The sequence below is a fragment of the Galleria mellonella genome, unplaced genomic scaffold (assembly GCF_026898425.1).
Source record: "Galleria mellonella isolate WM207_F2 unplaced genomic scaffold, CSIRO_AGI_GalMel_v1 utg40, whole genome shotgun sequence".
Lineage (NCBI taxonomy): Eukaryota > Metazoa > Arthropoda > Insecta > Lepidoptera > Pyralidae > Galleria > Galleria mellonella.
The window spans coordinates 3,673,397-3,691,970 of record NW_026442094.1 but is presented as its reverse complement, the minus strand read 5'-3'; positions in this window follow the sequence as shown (position 1 = coordinate 3,691,970).

Genomic DNA, 18,574 nt, shown 5'->3' with positions numbered 1-18,574 from the left:
AAATATAATTAAGTCCGCTCGTGCCAACCGACGCGCTGTAGGGTTGTATGACTCGTGTGGGCGGCCGAAACAGTACATAAAAGATTTTATGTCACCAATATTTATATATATTTTTTTATTTGCATTAGTAAGATGACAGATAAAGATAAAGACAGATAAAGAAAACACTAGGCGTCATGTCGTATAGGGAGATAAAGGATATGGCCTCGGATAGAGCTGGCTGGAGGAAGATGCATGAATTAGTTGCACCGACAAGAGGAAACTCTTAAATGAAAAGAAGAAGAGTAAGATAACAAACAAGACTTGATTAAAATTAACGTCTATCGCAACCTCCGAAGCCACACAAAAAACTATATTTCGTGTTAAACAATTTTATTTATGATTAAATAATTGACAATTTATTTATTTATTTATTTAACTCTTTATTGCAACAGAAACATAAATATATACGATGACAATTATACAATTCAAGTGAATACAGTAACATAAATTAGGTACCGATTTAATAAGATTTCTATATTTTATATATTTTCATAATATCTGTAGATACTAACGAGTTTGTTTGTTTCTTAGATTGAATACGCTAATCTCAGATATTACTGATTCGAATTGAAGAATTATTTTTGGATAGTAGTAGACGGTTCACGGCGATATAATGATGATTTGCAAATATCTAACTTCTTGTAACACTCGTAGAAACGGAATTCCTATGAATCTGCTGCATTCAACTATGGTTTTAATTCTGTCTGCAAATCATTGCAACCTGTAATGTATATACATATGTATATATGTATATGATTTATTTGTTTGTACTATGTGAATTTAACTATACATTTCCATATAAAAATATATCAAGCAACATATAAACCAACCCTAAACAAATCACTTAACCCGTGTACACACGGTTTTATTTTAAATTAAACATTTACATTTATTATATTACTACGTAGCGCGTCTCAAAGCGTCGCGCGCCGTCACGACTGCTACCATAAGGCACGCGACACACGCACATAGCACACGACAGTGTGATCATGCCCTAACATCGTGACGTGCGTGATATTTGTCGGATAATAATAAATATACGATCGCTTACAAATGCTCAACGCAACCGAAATGTGCATATCATTGCGCACGAGACAATATTATCAGATATTATTGATATCACGACCAACAATTTGGACGGCATCACATTTGAATGTTTATTGTTTATACTGTTCTACTATAACAATAATATCAGACGAGCATACGGTCCGCCTAATCGTTACTTTACCGTGGGCAGTCAACAACTATAGTACATTACTGCAGCGGCCAGCAACTGAGGCATTGATGGACGAACGTGCAAATGTGGGCCGAGGCGTAGCCGAGGCACACATACGTGAGTCCATCAATGCCTAGTTGTGACCAAGGCTTGTATAGTATTTTTCTCAAACAATGCGCGGAAATCAAAAACACAATTTTACTTTTTAAATTCAATAACGAATAACGTACAATAATAATTTTTCACGCGCTATATTGTTCCTTTGTTTTTTTTTCAATAAACAGCATTCTATTTGCAAGCCAGTACGAAATTTAAATAAAACCTTGTATTAGTTACCTCCTTGGTAGCCATGTTTCGAAGTAAAAGGTTATTCCATTTTTATATTACAGGACAGATATGAGTTTACATAGTAATTTATCTGGCCGCAAAACATGACAGATATAGATTTTCATACAACTTTTGCCGGCCGCTGCCCGCATGTATCTTGGCCAGTATGGCAATTTGGATTTATCTCGAAGAAGATTGTCAAAATAATGCTCACATTTTCAAGCATGTTTGTGAAAATCACAATTACTTATCACACGATACTAATAATATATAAGACACTAACAATACTGTCCCACTGCTGGACACAAGATATGATCCATTTATAAGTATAATTTTACCGCTTTATTCATAAAAACATTAAACCTCTCATAGCCCTATTTTAGGTATTGAAGTTTTGTCTCTTTCTTTTTATGCTAAATTCATAATTTAAAGAAAATGACAAAATAATGTAATAGTTTGTTGGAATAGGTTTGGTTTTAGTTTTTATGAATAAAAAGGTAAGTCTTTTTCACCTAATTAACTAATTCAAAGTCATAGGAATCAGTTAATTTACAAATCATAATAATATATTTTTATTTATTCATGAATATTTTTATACAACTTGCTTAGCTGTTGAAACAAGTAGGACAGAGGTACCAATGAAGTCTCTATATAATTTATCGATAAATAATGCCAATTTTCCCCGGCATATAATGGGTCACCCCTTCCTTTCCTGTGGGTGTCGTAAGAGGCGATTAAGGATGAGCAGTAGCGTCCCCTTAAAACATCTTTAAAAGCCTAACTGCAGTTACCAACCCACCTACCAAACGTGGCAACTACTGCCAAAATTCCCCTTATGGGGAAGTATTAATTATAATGCCGATAGTAAAAGCTGATATAAAATAAGTAGTAAATAACCATAAACACACTCACCCGGAAGACATTCTATATCCATAAGAGAAATTAGGAAGTATGGAAAAACCAATAATTATACTTGTTATTCAATATTGAATCTTATTTCATTGAAATAAGAAATAATAATAATAGCTACGAACGGAGGGCTACAGCAGAACTTTTTTGTACAAAAGAAGTAAATTTTCAAAGTTAATTAGAAGTAGCGTTTATCATGTGATTTCAGTGACGTAATGGGTTATGGGGAACACGTGTCGACTGTCAACAACCATTGAACGATGGTTACGATGTGGTAACACCAAAGGGGACATTCAAGTTTCCGTACTCTAATGTGGTACTAAGAAATCATACTGAATATATTACAATAAATTACCAGAGGGAAACATTGTACAAAAGTCGATTGCTTGGGTACCTCTGTCCCATTCGTGTTTTTACCATGAAGCAGTTATGTTTGCATGGCTGTCGGTTTGAAGGGTGGGATATGGCAGTGAATTTACAGGGTACAGAAGAAAAACACCCGAGTCCTCGGGAGTGGCAATGCATGCGGGGTATCATGGGCGAAACAGTATACTCGGTTATGTCCAAGGTACTGCTCATGTTTATAGGCGACGGTTACCACTTTCCATCAAGTGAGCCGTCAGCTTGTTTGCCATTCTAAGTTGTATAAAAAAAAATATTAAAAATTGTTTTTATAATTTACTATCTCATAATTCTGACGTCGCTAAACTTTGACTTCGGTATGAAGGCTTTTATTTTTTTTTCTATATCTAACTAAAATATTAATCATGCAATAAGATTTATGTTATCACTGAAAATTTGAATTCTAATGATAAAAAATTGATATAATGTGAACTACCAGTCCCATTGCTTACAGTATACTTTATCAGGTCGACCTCCACATGGTCCTCCCTGGAAACCATCATGCTCATTTCCAGCTATATTCATCACGATGTCCTAACTGATCTGTGTTTACATCCTCACCTATCATCTCTTACTGTTGCCTCGCCAGCATATACCGTTAGCACAGGCGGGGTTACATCCATTGAAAGTCTAGACTACATGCATATATATATATATATATATATATATATATATATATATATATATATATATATATATATATATATATATATATATATATATATATAATTATCGTGGATGGACCAACAACTATCATATGCATATATATATATATATTGGCCTTTCCCAAGACGTGTTCCCTTTGTAATATAACCTGGAATCCTACAAACTTAGCGTGTATAATATTATATATATAATATTATACAACAGCAAATAGAATATATTTTATCTAAGAACAACTTTTTTAAATAAAATATAAAGAAGCTTAATTTAACCAATATATAATACCAGCTAAATAAGTAGGTACTTATAAAATCAAAAATATTCCATAAAATAGATAAATAAAAAACATTAAGAAACCACTAACGTGTAATTTAAAAATTCGTAAATTTAATTATATAAATTATTAATATTGTGGAAAACAAGGATCAGAATTTCCAGATAGATATATACCTAATATACTTACTTTACACATAGTAAGCATTTTCGTGATACCAGTTTGACGTCCCGCTTACATTATGAACATAAGTAGACAGTTGCATGAAAAATTTGTTATTAAAAAATAACCTGGTTCTAGAAAGTTTATGAAACTAATGCATGCACTAGAAAATTAGATTGTTTAAATGTCAAACTGTTAATAAAACAAATATCGTAAAATTAGTCTTAAATCTTAATTTAAAAGCAAAAATAGAAATAAAAACAAATAATTTTAAGTTACTATGTCTCAAGTAGATATTTAATATGTATTTATTAATTTATAATCCAGTATGTGACTATTATATGTTAGTTAAACTAGAAATGATATGATCTCTCAGCGACTCTGTAACGAAGTTTATACTTTTTTTACGACGAGCCAAAATAATAAAAAGCTTAATCTAATAACACGCCTACATCATTTATATTTTTAAGTTTCAATTTGTTCTACAGATGTATTTCGTAACGAAAGTCACGTGAGTTGCCACAGCTGCTGCAGCCAGAGGCGGGAAATTACATATAATTCTACTTATTCGTATTACTTAAAAACTCACCGCAAACCGTCAAAAACGCAATTTTTCACAGTCGAAAACAAAATATTTGGAGCATAGAGAATCTGTTTTGTTTTTTTCTGCACCGGTGTCTCAGACACGTCGACGCGTGCAACAGCTATTAATTCATATTAGTGTTCTATTTTTGATTTGAAAAAAAATAGGGATGTTCCTTGCTTAGTTCCTTGAAATATGATAGCTGTGCGCCTGCGTATATAGGATCTCTTTGAAATTCGAACACCATTCCTAATTGCCAGTGATATGTTTTTTATTTTATTTCACACAGACAGTGTATACTCCATCTATGATTTAACGATATTTTGAACTTAGTTTAAAATTTATAATTAATTGAAGTAGTCTGAAATATTGAGGTCGATTCTGAGGCACCATATATTATATATTTTGCTGTGTGGTCCCGGCGTAGAATGGACCCTACCCGTATGTCGTCAGAGGGGACTAAGAGAATTTAAATGTGGAGGGATTGTGGCAACAGCGGCTTCTTTAAAACATTGTCAAAAGCCTAACTGCAGTCGCCAATCCTGCTGCCAAGTGTGGCAACTACTGGCAAAGACGGTTAACTGTCCATTGCTGAACATAAGCCTTCCCCAGAAGGGGAGTTATGCCAGCAGTAGGCGGTTTGGCAACCGCAGTTGGGCTTATAGTGATGTTTTCAAAGGGACACTGCTGCCTATCCCTTTACCATTAAGTTTCTTTTGTCGCCTCTTACGACACCCACCGAAAAAGAAGGGGTGGCCTATTCTATGCCGGGGCCTACACAGCTAAATTCATCATTGTAGGTAACAAATAATAAAAGTGTTTAACAATTGTACCAAATAGTATCTAATCCATAGTAATCTAAAAGATTGTTTTAAAAAGTATTGTAACTTGGTTCACTGTGTAGTTTTATAACATTTTCAACAAGCAAGTTTTTTTTTAAAAACTTCTATGTCGAAAATGTATATAACTTATTAAATCTATAGATTTGCAGTAATTCCATTGGAATACAAACAATTTAAATCACTCTATTATGCATCTCCTGCATTATGCAGATTTTCCACGAGGAAGAGCCACGAGGCGTGACTCTCCGCCTGGGAGCGCGGTGAAGTATCGACTACAACTGACTCCAATACAATTATTATTGCAATTCCAATCTTAACACTTATGTAATAAGATTCATGACATTTATATGAATTGTACAAAGTAACTATAGAATTGTCGGCGATGGGTAATGTTAAGTGTTTCGCTATAACACAGCGCAGGCGCAGGGTCTATAAACAATTTCGCGAAATAAATCCTCGACTCGCGCGCAACTTGTGAACGGATTGGACTGAAATGGCTGTTTGTCTTATATCTAATATATCATATTTATGTGACACCTACCTAAGTATTGATATAAATCATTTTCAAAATATATTGCTACTTTAATTTCAATATAATTATATAATATTAACGTTACATGTCATATTTTCTTATTAACACATCACACAATATTTAATTTTATACCTACAAGTAACTAACTACCAGATAAATAGATATATAGATATATAATTTATTTGCATCATTTACATCACGCAAATAACAACAGACATACACAACAAAAAGAGATAAAAGAATGCATAGATACTATAATACTATAAATAAATGTTATAATTTTTTTTCGGTTGCTAATCCAATAAGTTTTTTATAATGAAGTCGCAGGACTACATATCTTATTGTTTTTTTTTTTCAATAAAGTGAGCCAGATCAACACGGTGGTAGTTGAGTGGAATCCCGAGCGGCGAAGATACCATCGACAGCGGCGTCTTGAGGGAACACGAGCCGCAGCCATAAGAATAAGGACACAACATTGTACCAGTACCATCGACCATAGAGCAAAGAGTAATTATTATACAGTCTATTTATGCTACTTTTTCTTTTTTAACAATGGATTAAGGACAGTACCTACGCTCTTAACAGATTCCAAAATACAGAATATTTGTGTTTTAGCTACGGAGTAATCATTCTTAAGCCAGTACTATCTTTATATTGACGAAACTAAAAAATGAAGCTGTGCCAAGATGTATCAATGCAATAAAGTAAAATTTTTAAATTAAATGAACTAGTTTGAAAGCTGATTTTGGCTATTTTTATATTTGTATAGAATTTATGACTATAGTATACTATAGTTAGACTACGGATTGAGAGATACCCCATAAATAAAATATTGTATAGTAATCCATTAATATAAAAATGTAAACATGACGTCACGTAGTGTTTTACTTAATTATATGCTAAACAAACACTTCTATGTGCATATATAATATTATTAGCTAATCATTATAACACTACCGAGTCTTTATAATCAATATACACCTACATATAAATTAGAAACAACTAGTTAATTGAAACAAATTACCTTCATAAATATCTTTTAATATTTTCTAACCTAATGTAAATAACCATATTCATTTTCAAAAGAAATTAGATATTATAAAATGCGTTAACAAATATAATATTCAATTACAAATATATCAATAGACAAATTATTTATGCACAGAGTTATAGAATGTTGGTGTTTTACATTATTTACGATTCGAACGCCGCCATTTTGTGTAATGTATATTTATTAAGGTAAATGCGCCTGCTATTGAAAACGCCTCGGCTCGCTAGATGACAAATGAATTAATAAACTATCACCGCTTAGTTCTGTAATATAATGATAGCTACACACTACACTCTTATTCATTATACACATATAAAATAATTCTATTCTTTATAAACTTTTATATATATATATTATTTTTTTAGTAGATAGTAAAAACAAATATACCATCCTTAGATTCCACTTTATTTTGAAATTGAAGATTATCTATGGTAAATATTTACAGGAATTATTATTAAACATCATAACATAAGAACGTTATAAATAAAAAAAAAAGTGAATACCTACACGCAATTCATCTTTAGGCTTAAAATAGCTTAAACGATATCATGATCAAAACAATAAACCACTTGTTTTTAGCTGTAGCATATACCATACAACAACTAAGAAACCAACTGGGTAAAGATAATTTTAAATAGAATAGAACAATCTAAAGTATCTACTCTATTTTTTTAAAACACTAACGTAAAGTAATAGTTTTAGTTATTAAGACGAGTTAAGTATATAATATAATATACAAATTCTATTTTGTGATGAGAATATCCAATACGTAAACGGCTTTACGAATTAAATCTTATGTGCGTCTATTAAAATGTAAAATGATTCGATTTATCAATTGACAGTTAATTACTCTTTTTAACCTGCCGTAAATTGAAAATTGTTCATCCAATCTACACTTCGTAACCTATTGAATAATAATTTGTTTGCTTTGTGTTTAATGAAAAAATTGCTGTTTTTCAAATATAGTCAGTCAGATCATTGTGATTAATTTATCAGGAATTAACCATGACACTTTAGATAAAATTAAAAAGACATATCTTTATACAATTGCATGCATTTTATTTTCCTATTATATCGTAAAAATAAAGTCGAAGTACGAATTGAAAGTGTCCACAGTCTCGTTGAAAGACATTATAAAGGCCTTTAATTTTACTTATTATTTCCATTTACAAATTCTATGAAAGTCTGTTTGAGACAGTCATAAAAGCAAATTTTAACTATCAATAAAATGTAATTTGGAAGAATTTGTTGGGGTGATGCAAACGTGACATGTACTGAAGTGCGCGGATTACCAATTTAGTAGCAATTCATGCGCATACGCAAGTCGGTGACAGCTATGAATTTAGATATTTATCATTTTGATCCCTCTGAAATGTATTGTGTTTTTAGTACCGAACTATGTATTTAATATAAGCTTTTTGGATGAATTTACCCTCAAAAATACGTTGGAATATTCAAAACTGTTTACTGTAATTTTGTTTACGTGAATCAATATATAAAGTATCCTATATGATAAGTTAGAAATTAACATACCCTTGTCCTAAATTTCATTCATATCTTTTCAACTACATAAACTTGATTGAGTAATATACTAAAATCTTTACAAACTCAACAAGTATCAGTATAATCACAGATATTGACAAAAATATTTGCAAGAATTTTATAATTGTTACTTTTTATCTAAAAAAATATACCTAGTATACAACATACCATGTTAAACATATACTTGCCTATATCTTAATAAATACTTACTCTATATATTTATCTACAGGGAGTAAGTATTCGTTAAGGGATTGACGTCGGATTAGCTAGCGAGAGATACTTGTTGAGAGAGAAATGTTTGTTTAACGGTGGTAGTGTTGAAAAGTATAGGTATATTTATTTCTATAATACTTTCTTCAGTTGAGTTCTAGCGACCCAGTAACCTGTCTGAGATATCTATTTGTACTGTGACCTCGTTGCCTATCTACCAAATCTGTTTCATTAGGTATCTCCATAATTGATTAAACCTAATGTACATCCAGTAATCTTGGAATATATTAATAAATATTATATTATACACAATCAGACAAAATGTCTAGTCCTAAAATTAGAATATTCCTTATAAAAAATTTGATAATAAATATCTAAAAACACAACTAAGTATACCAAAGTATTTGCCGTGCCCAGTTTGTGTTAATAGACAGAAAATTTAATCAAAGAAATGCTACCATTGAGAGGATTAGTAGGTAGGTTATTAACTACTTACTAATCCTATCCTGTAACCTGAAATCCTGAGTAGCTCTCAGGATCTCCAGATTCAAGGCAATTGACAAAAAATGAAACAAAATTAAAATAGTTAACAAGTTACCAAAAATGCGTTTCTAAACACTACACTTTCCTTAAACACATACATATATGCATAAAAATATAATTCAATTTTAATATGGTCGGTTCAGAATAAACTATTTCGTTAATTCGTTAATACTGCCAGATCGTGACCAATAATAAAAATAAGAGACTTAACAGATTTGCACAATGTCCAAGGGGAATAATCTAATGGGAGATCACTGATAATAATAGGTAAAAATATTTAGCACGTGGTTAGGAATAAACCATTTTTAGATTTCTTAACTATTACCAAATACTTTTTTTTTATACCAAAGTAGATAATGCACCTCGATGTGGCGTATACCCGTGTAACAACCCTCAAAGCTTTTGAAATTTATAGCAAAAAAATAGCACATGCGAGGTTGCGCGCGCAAAAATTTTAATACTGCCATCTTTTAAAAATATATGGACATTTAACAATTAGTTGAATATTTCAATTACTCACTTCCCGGACAATGAGAGTACATATAAAATTATATAAACAAAATATAAGTGGAGTCGATTATAATAATTATCATTCCTATTATATTAAGCTCGAATATCTCAAATAAGTTTAATGATTTCAAATAACCATTTAAAGTAGACATAATGAAAATTAATATTAATAACAGATTGGTAATATGAATATCAGATGTTTAGATCGTTAATTTTTTTTACATAAATATTCTTTATTTAAATACACATATATATAAAAGTATTCAGGCACTCAGCTTAAAAACAATAACTTAATCTTTTAGAGGCATATTACCAAAAGAAGTTATATAAATCACATGTGCAAATATGAGTAGACATATATATTGCTTACACACTCGAACGACATACGAAACTATAAGTTACAAACTATAATCCATGATTCGAAAACAAACTCGCACATGTTTCAGAAATCGCGTGTCGGAAAGCCATAGCGATGTTGTTTGGCATGGGACGGGCGGTTGTTGACCCCGCCTGAAATAAATTAACCTTGACCGCTAACTGGCCTGTTTACCCTACTCCCTGTAGTCGCTTCTTATTTTATAAAAAAAAAAAGTATTTTTATTGAAATCAATGTGTTTTTATTAAACGCTTATGAAGCATTTATTTGTTTTAAGAAAAATATAATTTTAAATTATTTACCGTATATGTTCCAGGAATATTTCTCCCAGCTATATGTAGTCAACAATATTTATTTAGATTCGTATATAGATATATATATATATATATATATATATATATATATATATATATATATATATATATATATATATAACGTAACAGTAATTTTGATGTCATTAAATATCTGTAAGACATCATAATTATTTTGATTTTTAGACATAATATAAATTTTGTATTAAATTCATCAGTAGAATAAGTTAAAACCAATTTAATTATTTATTGATTAGATTAGTCTTGCTTTTTACTATAATACTATGAATATATTTTTTAACAGGTATGTTTAGATGTTTCAAAGTTTATTAATCCAAATCTCAGTCCCGTTTAATCGGTTAAATAGATATCTAGGTTAGGTAGGTATCTTTATACCTACCTAACCTAGTATAAAGATATCTTCATACGCAAGCAATTTTGTGGGGCATAGGCAGATAAAAGTAATAGGAAACAGCGGGGGAAGGTATCTTAAGGGAGGAAGGAAGATATCAAGTCGACTTCCACGTTGTTCCCCTCGAAAACGTCGTGGTTAATTTCTAGTGAAACTGCAATATACTTTATTTTGTGTTACTATGTGTTACTACGCATGAAGGAGAGGAAAGAAAGGAAATTGTTAGTTTATATATTTTGTTTTTTTTTTTGTTTTGTGCTTTTTTATTTTCATTCTTTTATCTCTTTTACTGTGTATTATTATTATTATATTTTTTTATCGTCATTTGTGTGCTGTAAGTAATGTAAATAAATTATCTATCTATCTATCTATCTTTATATGTTGACAACGTAACCGATACCATCTCATTCGCTTTCTAAAATAATAGAAAAAAAAAACTCTGAACAAAAATAACAAAAAAATAAAATAGGCCAAAGCATTTCTAAAGAAACACTATTTAGTTCTAAATGTACCTAATTGATCTACGCTATTATTATATCAACATTCACAAATCTGGCATCGAGAACAACATGTTTGTATGTAGGACATCAGACACGTCCCGGCATGTCCGCGGAGGTCGACCACGTGCCGTGGTTCCCACGGACCGCGGGGGGCTCCGAGTGATCGGGTGCTACGCCCCGAAACCACATAAGGTTGCCAAACGTCAGTGATAAAAAAATCCCAATAATTACTATTAACACAGTGTAAAAAAAGAAAGTTCAGTAGACAGTACTATTATTACCAGAGATAAAAATTAAAAAAATATGCTTTACTTTTTTTAGATATTATAAAATGATTTATTTTTAATAGTTTTTACTTACAGAAATATATTAAAATTATAATACAAATTAATGGCTAAAATAGTTCTAGATGCGCTCTTTATTTATTTTTTATTGTATTTACCTCCTGCATTTTAGTATATAAAATATGTAGATATCGTATGTGTTAGCTTAGGACATAACTTGCACTCAAAACTGCTAACTCGTTTAGGCGTGATAAAGTAGCTAACATATGTTTTTTTTTACAAACTTGCACATGTATTATTATAAGATTGTACTATAAATAAATGCGAGAATTTGTAAAGATATTTAGACATTATCATGCTTCGCACGCCTAGTTATCCCTTATTTTAAAATTGGAACACGGCTAACTAAGCATAGCTGTTTGGCGGCAAAAATAAGTAAGACCTACACAAATGAATTTTTACAGTCTTGTATTTACCTATTACTTTATTTACATATTATAATTCCTTCAACACTGAAGTTATTTTAAAGAAACATAAAATAAAACGTAGCAACCCTGTCTTAATATATGTATCAATCGCGAATTTACAACGACCTCCACTGACAAGTGCGTTTTTTAACACGTAAATACTAAGTTGTTTGTTACTTTGGTGTGGTTTTACCAACCGCCGCACGCTGAAAAAACATTTCAAACAAATGTAGTTTAACTATTCCATTACGAGCTGTTCGCCGCAATTCAGCCCGCGCGGATTTGTCACTAAACAATACGTGAGAAATATACGAAATCGGAAGATAAGAGATAAAATTATATTTTTATCAATATATATTACATTTTTTTTAATTAATGATAATATAACGATAACCATCTCTCATTGGTGATGAGGGATGATAGGTGAGAATAAAATGGCAGCTCAGTTAGCCTATCGTGATGAATTCACTTGGAATAAAACAGGATAGTTTCCAGAACTGCAAGGAAATCGACCTGGCAGGGTGTATTTAATAAATATACAGTTTAGAAACATTTATCTTAAATAAAAGACTAAGGTAGATATAGTGTAGTTTTCTATTAATTTTAAAAAGATTATTAAATTTAAAAAGAAATAAAATTGATGTTAAATCGTTTTAGATCTTCAAATAAAGAAAAAATGAATCGACAAATACATCACTTGAGAACGGCTGTTTAACATATTTTTCATATAATAGTCTAATAAAGTTAAAAATAAAACTGCAAATTTAAATCACAGTATTACACATGGCGTATTTATTTTATTATTTAACTGATGTTTTATTATAATGATAAATAAATCCCTACATCTCTTTATGACAACCACATTAACCAATGAAGCATAAACGGATATGTTTGTCGATAATCGGGTATTTTCGAAAATATAATCGAATTACCACATTGAGTAGGAAAAGAAATCGCATCTGAAGCATCTTATTATAAACTTAAAATCAAATATTTAATGGTATTAACATTTATAGGGAATCTTTCATATAGAATATTTATCTATACAAATACTCAGACAACTCAGTCTATCAATCTTCATAATATCTACAAACAATTCTATAGATTCCTAATATCCGGTATCAGAGTGTATCAATAAAATTGTATCTTCGCGTGTGTAAAGCCAATGTATTTATATTGGTATTGAAAATATCGATTCCGGCATTTGTATTTAAATAGTAATAACATTATTACTACCCTAATATTTTGTACGACTGCCAACAATTCACAGTAAGCTTATGGTAGGTCGGGATGTTTCATGCAACTAGCGCCATCTAGTATCGAATAGAATAAATACTAGCAAAATCTAATAAAACAATTCTATGTCATACTATAAATATAAATACACGTAAATAATAAAACTTTTGAGTTTATCTTTTAATATAAAATAAAATAATATAAAATAAAATAATATAAAATTAATTAGTGATTGGTATAAATAAATAAATAACCAGATAAAATATTGTTTCATCACATATAATTTTTATATGGATATAAAGAATTCTTAAAATTATTATTTATGTTCTTTATTTAGTTTTAACAGATTTTTAATTACAGAAAAAATACAGTACTTTTTAATGTTAACACGTAATCATTTAGATATTAATTAATTATATTTATAGTAGGTATTAAAGATTGATAAATGTGAAAGAAGCGAAAGAGGTTTGTTTGAATCAAAGCATTTGGCGTTCCATTGTTTCTGCCTACCTTAATGGGAGACAGACGTGACAGATATGTATGTAGGTATTAATTATTAGTATCATTGAATATTTTTATTTTCCCCGTTTTAACTTCCTCAGTAATATAAATAAAAGAAAAATATTTAAAAAACGGTTAAAAATTATAACTACTTTTTATCTTTAACGGTTTAAAAAGTCTTCATAAGCAAAGCTATTGCACAAAGAAGTAATTATTATATAATTACAAAATAGACAGCAAATATTTGTAACGACTTTCACGATGGCTCTAAAATTGTGTTTGAAAAAATAAATAATAAAATGTTACTTTACGAACTTAAGCTGGATCATTCACTTGATGAGTTCTCTTGTACTATAAATAACTTGGATATGGCGCACCGAAATAACCCTCATCTATGCATGGCATGCATATGCATTGTAATCACGCAGTTGTTCAGCTTACATTTCTCTACGGCGCCACAGACAAGCTATCAGATTTTTAATGGGATTCAAATTATGCGTTCCTGAACGGTTCTCATTTTAAAATATTTTCCCGCTTTTTTATAATAAAAAGCATACTCCCATTATTTTGAACAAAAACTTTCTATTAAATCTATGCAACCAGTTCAGTGAATTTTAAAATTTACTAAGTAGCTAAATATTTTATGATATCTATAGATTACAATATATATGTACATATTAATAATCTTTGTTTAAATACTTGTATACAAGCTCTTTTAAATATTTTTTTTATATTTTTTTTTATTCTACATAGATACAACTAGTACAAGTGTCATAGAGAAATCGTATACCTACTGCTGTAGGGCAGGTTTCGCTGTCTATGGTTTTGTCATAAGAAGAATCCCTTATTATTATAGTTGTGCTCAAATTATTTATCTTCCACTTTATTTTCTTATTTTTTACTAATTTTTATTATAGTTACTTATTTTGATTTCTTTGGTTCCGTTGAAAATTTATTGTTTAATGACATTAGCTCACAAGTGCTGTGACTCATACAGATAACTTCAATATTTGATTAATCAGATAATGTACCTATAATACAATTTGCAATGAGCACAATAGTTCAATATGATGCTGGCATTGCGCAAACGATTTCGCATACCACGCGCGGCTTATGCATCGACTCGCCTCCATGGGCATCCGCATAGATTCATCTCTTGCTACCTAAGCCACCTATTGCATTCATTATTGATTATTTTAATATTAATAAATCGTGCAAAGACAGAAATATACTTAATTATAGAAGTGCTCTGTGCTTTGACACACTTAGTAATTATCTTAAATGGTTTAAATTATAACACATAAACAATATGATATGAAATTAATTTATTTTGTTAAAACGTAGGTAATTTTTAGATGAAGGAAGTATATCTTGAAATATTAAGTAATATGGCCATGTGATTCCGACATAGTATAGGGCACCCCTTTCTTTGCCGTGGACATCTTCAAAGTCTAACTGCGTTTGCCAATCCACCTGCCATGCGTGGCAACTACTATCAAACCCTCCCAAGGGGGAGGCATATGTTTTACCATTCTACGCTGAAAAAATGTAGTGTACTGCTTAACATAAATCTCCCCCTAGGGAGGTTTTGCCAGTAGTTCCCACGCAGACATTGGCATTGATTAGCAACCGCAGTTCGGCTTTGGAAATGCTTTAAGAGGGACACTGCTGCCCACCACTCGCCCTCCCTTAGTCTCTTACGACACCCAATCAAAATAAATTTTAAAAATTTTGTTGTCTGTATGTTTGTTCCAGGATCACACAAAAGCCGTTGCATCAAATTAGATGCAATTTTTGATACAGTCGTATTCCTAAAGGTGTAACTAAAAATCTGATAAATATGTTGATACACCATCTAACAATGATTTATTTCATTGATTTTCCTACTTATGAATTCCACGCGTACAAAGCAGCGGACAAAAATCTAGTCATTAAATAAAGATTCATAAACAAATCCGCTAAAGGTACACAAATCTTCTAAATATGTTAATTCATAGTCGAAATTGTGCAACTACAAAGACACAAGTAAGTACCTAACTACATAATATAGAAATACGCAATGCAATTCTTTCGCCATAATATATCTCTGCATGATTATTTTTATTCGTATACGTATGAATCTCAAGTTAGTCGTAAGCGTTTTGTTTGTTTCCATTATATTTAATACGAGATTTGTGTCTGCTACTTCGTACACGTGAATTTCAGAAGTAGGAAATCCAATTAATTAGACCACTTTTAGGAAGCGTATCATGATAAAACATTTACCAGATTTTGAGCCAAACCTTCACAAATACAACTGTGAAAACTGCATCTAATTTAATTCAGTAGTTTTTGTATGATGCCGGAACAGACATGTAGATAGACTAATAGACAAATTTTCTAAATATTATTGTTTTGGTATATATTTATTGATAAATCCCCCCCCCCCCCCCCTCCGAAACCCTTGTGCTAAATTCCAAGTGTATTCATTACGATGGGCTAACTGACCTGTCTTTTCATCCTCAGTTCCTCACCTATCATCACTCACTGGTGCCCAGTCAGTGCATACCGTTAGCGCAGGCAGGGTTACTATTCCATCATCACCCATTAAAAAACAAACATTTACAATTACAAACATTTAAATATTATGGTAGGTACAAAACATTTACAATTATTGTACAAATATTTCAATTAAGTAATACGTAATTAAATATTACATTTTACAGTCAAATTTCAAAGTTTACAGTCATAATAAATTAATATCCATATTATACATTTAGCACTGCACCATATATAGTGCATCTAGCACTGTCATTTTTTAGTAACATAATAATTCCACTTCATCTTCATTAATTTCCAATAGTACAAATGTATGTAATGATGCACTTGAAATTTTTGATTCTATATAATCATTTATCAAGTTTTTTTTAGCCAAGGAAATACCAACACTTACAAAATATTTATTTATAAAGTTAACTGAAGATTCCGGAATTGAAGATTAGGAAAGCAATTCATGTGCTATATTTATTGGCATAGAAGGTTATATAGGTTAATAGATCGTTTTACAATATTCCATATCTTTTTATTATTCGTACCCACTTTTTTAATTAATTTTTGTCTTTTTACCTTTTTTGACATATTATTGCAAAATTTTCGATATCTACGGTAAGTTTGTTTCAGAGTCTTATTATTAGGATAAGATTTTAATTTTTTATGCATGTTATCTCGATTTCTCATGCATCTTAGGATCCCTGTACTTATCCATGGTTTAATTACAGCTTGTCGGTGTGATACTCGAAGAATTTTTGTATGTGATGTTAGTGATCCAGATATTATATCTTTTAATAAATTTGCAATTTCGTTTGTGAGTTAAGGATTGGAAAAAAAATTGTATCGTTTATTATTTTTTCTAGACCAAAATAATCGACTTTAGTTATTAAGCGAGGTGAGGTATATTATTTTTTTCTAAAATATCTCCCTATCCTATCTAAGCAATGACCTATGGCACCAAAATATGGTCTTACGTGGTTGGCTGTATGCAAAAGCTGTAAATTACTCAGCGAACTATGGACAGGGCTATGCTCGGAGTTTCTTTGCATAACAGAATCTATATACGGTATATTTATGTAAATTCAGTGATAATATAGTAATATAATACCAACGAGCTGGTCTAATAATGAAATTGTAAGGTGGTTGTAAGAACTCATGAGCTAGACATGACAAATCTGTCGTATTTAGGTACATTTGATTTGTATTGACAAGAAATATAACGCTGTGTGTGTGTGTGTGTATGTATCCTAAATCTAATGATGACGCCTAATGACTATAAAAGCTTGTTTTTAAAGGACCTGTTAACGTACCGTATAAAACAATGGAATTGTATACAAAGTGCATTAGTATGTTAGGTGGTTGTAGGAACGGCTCCCCTAATACCAACGAGCTAATAATGAAATTGTAAGGTGGTTGTAGGAACATGACGTCGGCACGTGTGTGTGTGTGTGTACTAAATTTGACTGTTATGGCGGGCGTGGATCTCTGAGAGTTCTTTACTGGTGCACAGCAGAAATGCTAGCAATTTTATAACTCACATCTAGGAGTATGAGACGTTATAGTACTTTATAACAAATATACATAATAATACAAGCTATATCCTGTGGCTTTGTCCACATGAATTAGTATTATGGAGTATCGTATATGTTAAGATATAGTCTCCCCGTGTATCAATTTTAAAACAAATTATTCCAGCTGTTTAATCATGATTAAGTAATATTCAATGATTAATATTCAAATCTTTATAAACTTTTTCATTTATAATATAAAAGATAACTTTGTATAAAAGTTTGTTTCGGTTTAAAGAGCTGAAATATGGCATTGAAATTAAACAGTTTGTATCAGCCGTTAATTCTCTACTGCTGAACATAGCCTCCCCCAAAAGAGGTTTTGCCAGTAGTTGCCACGCTTGGCGGGCGAGTTGGCAACCGCAGTTAGGCTTTTGATGATGTTTTCAGATGGACGCTTCTGCCCATTCCTCAACCATAAGCTCCTTAGTTACCGCTCACGACAGCCACGAAAAAGGAAGGAATGGCCGGAGTCTACACGGCGAAATTAGAGTATAAAATTACAACTCCTTAATCCTCAGGAATGACAACCTATAAACGGTGGCGTAGAGATTACAATATACATACCCTCTAACGTTCATG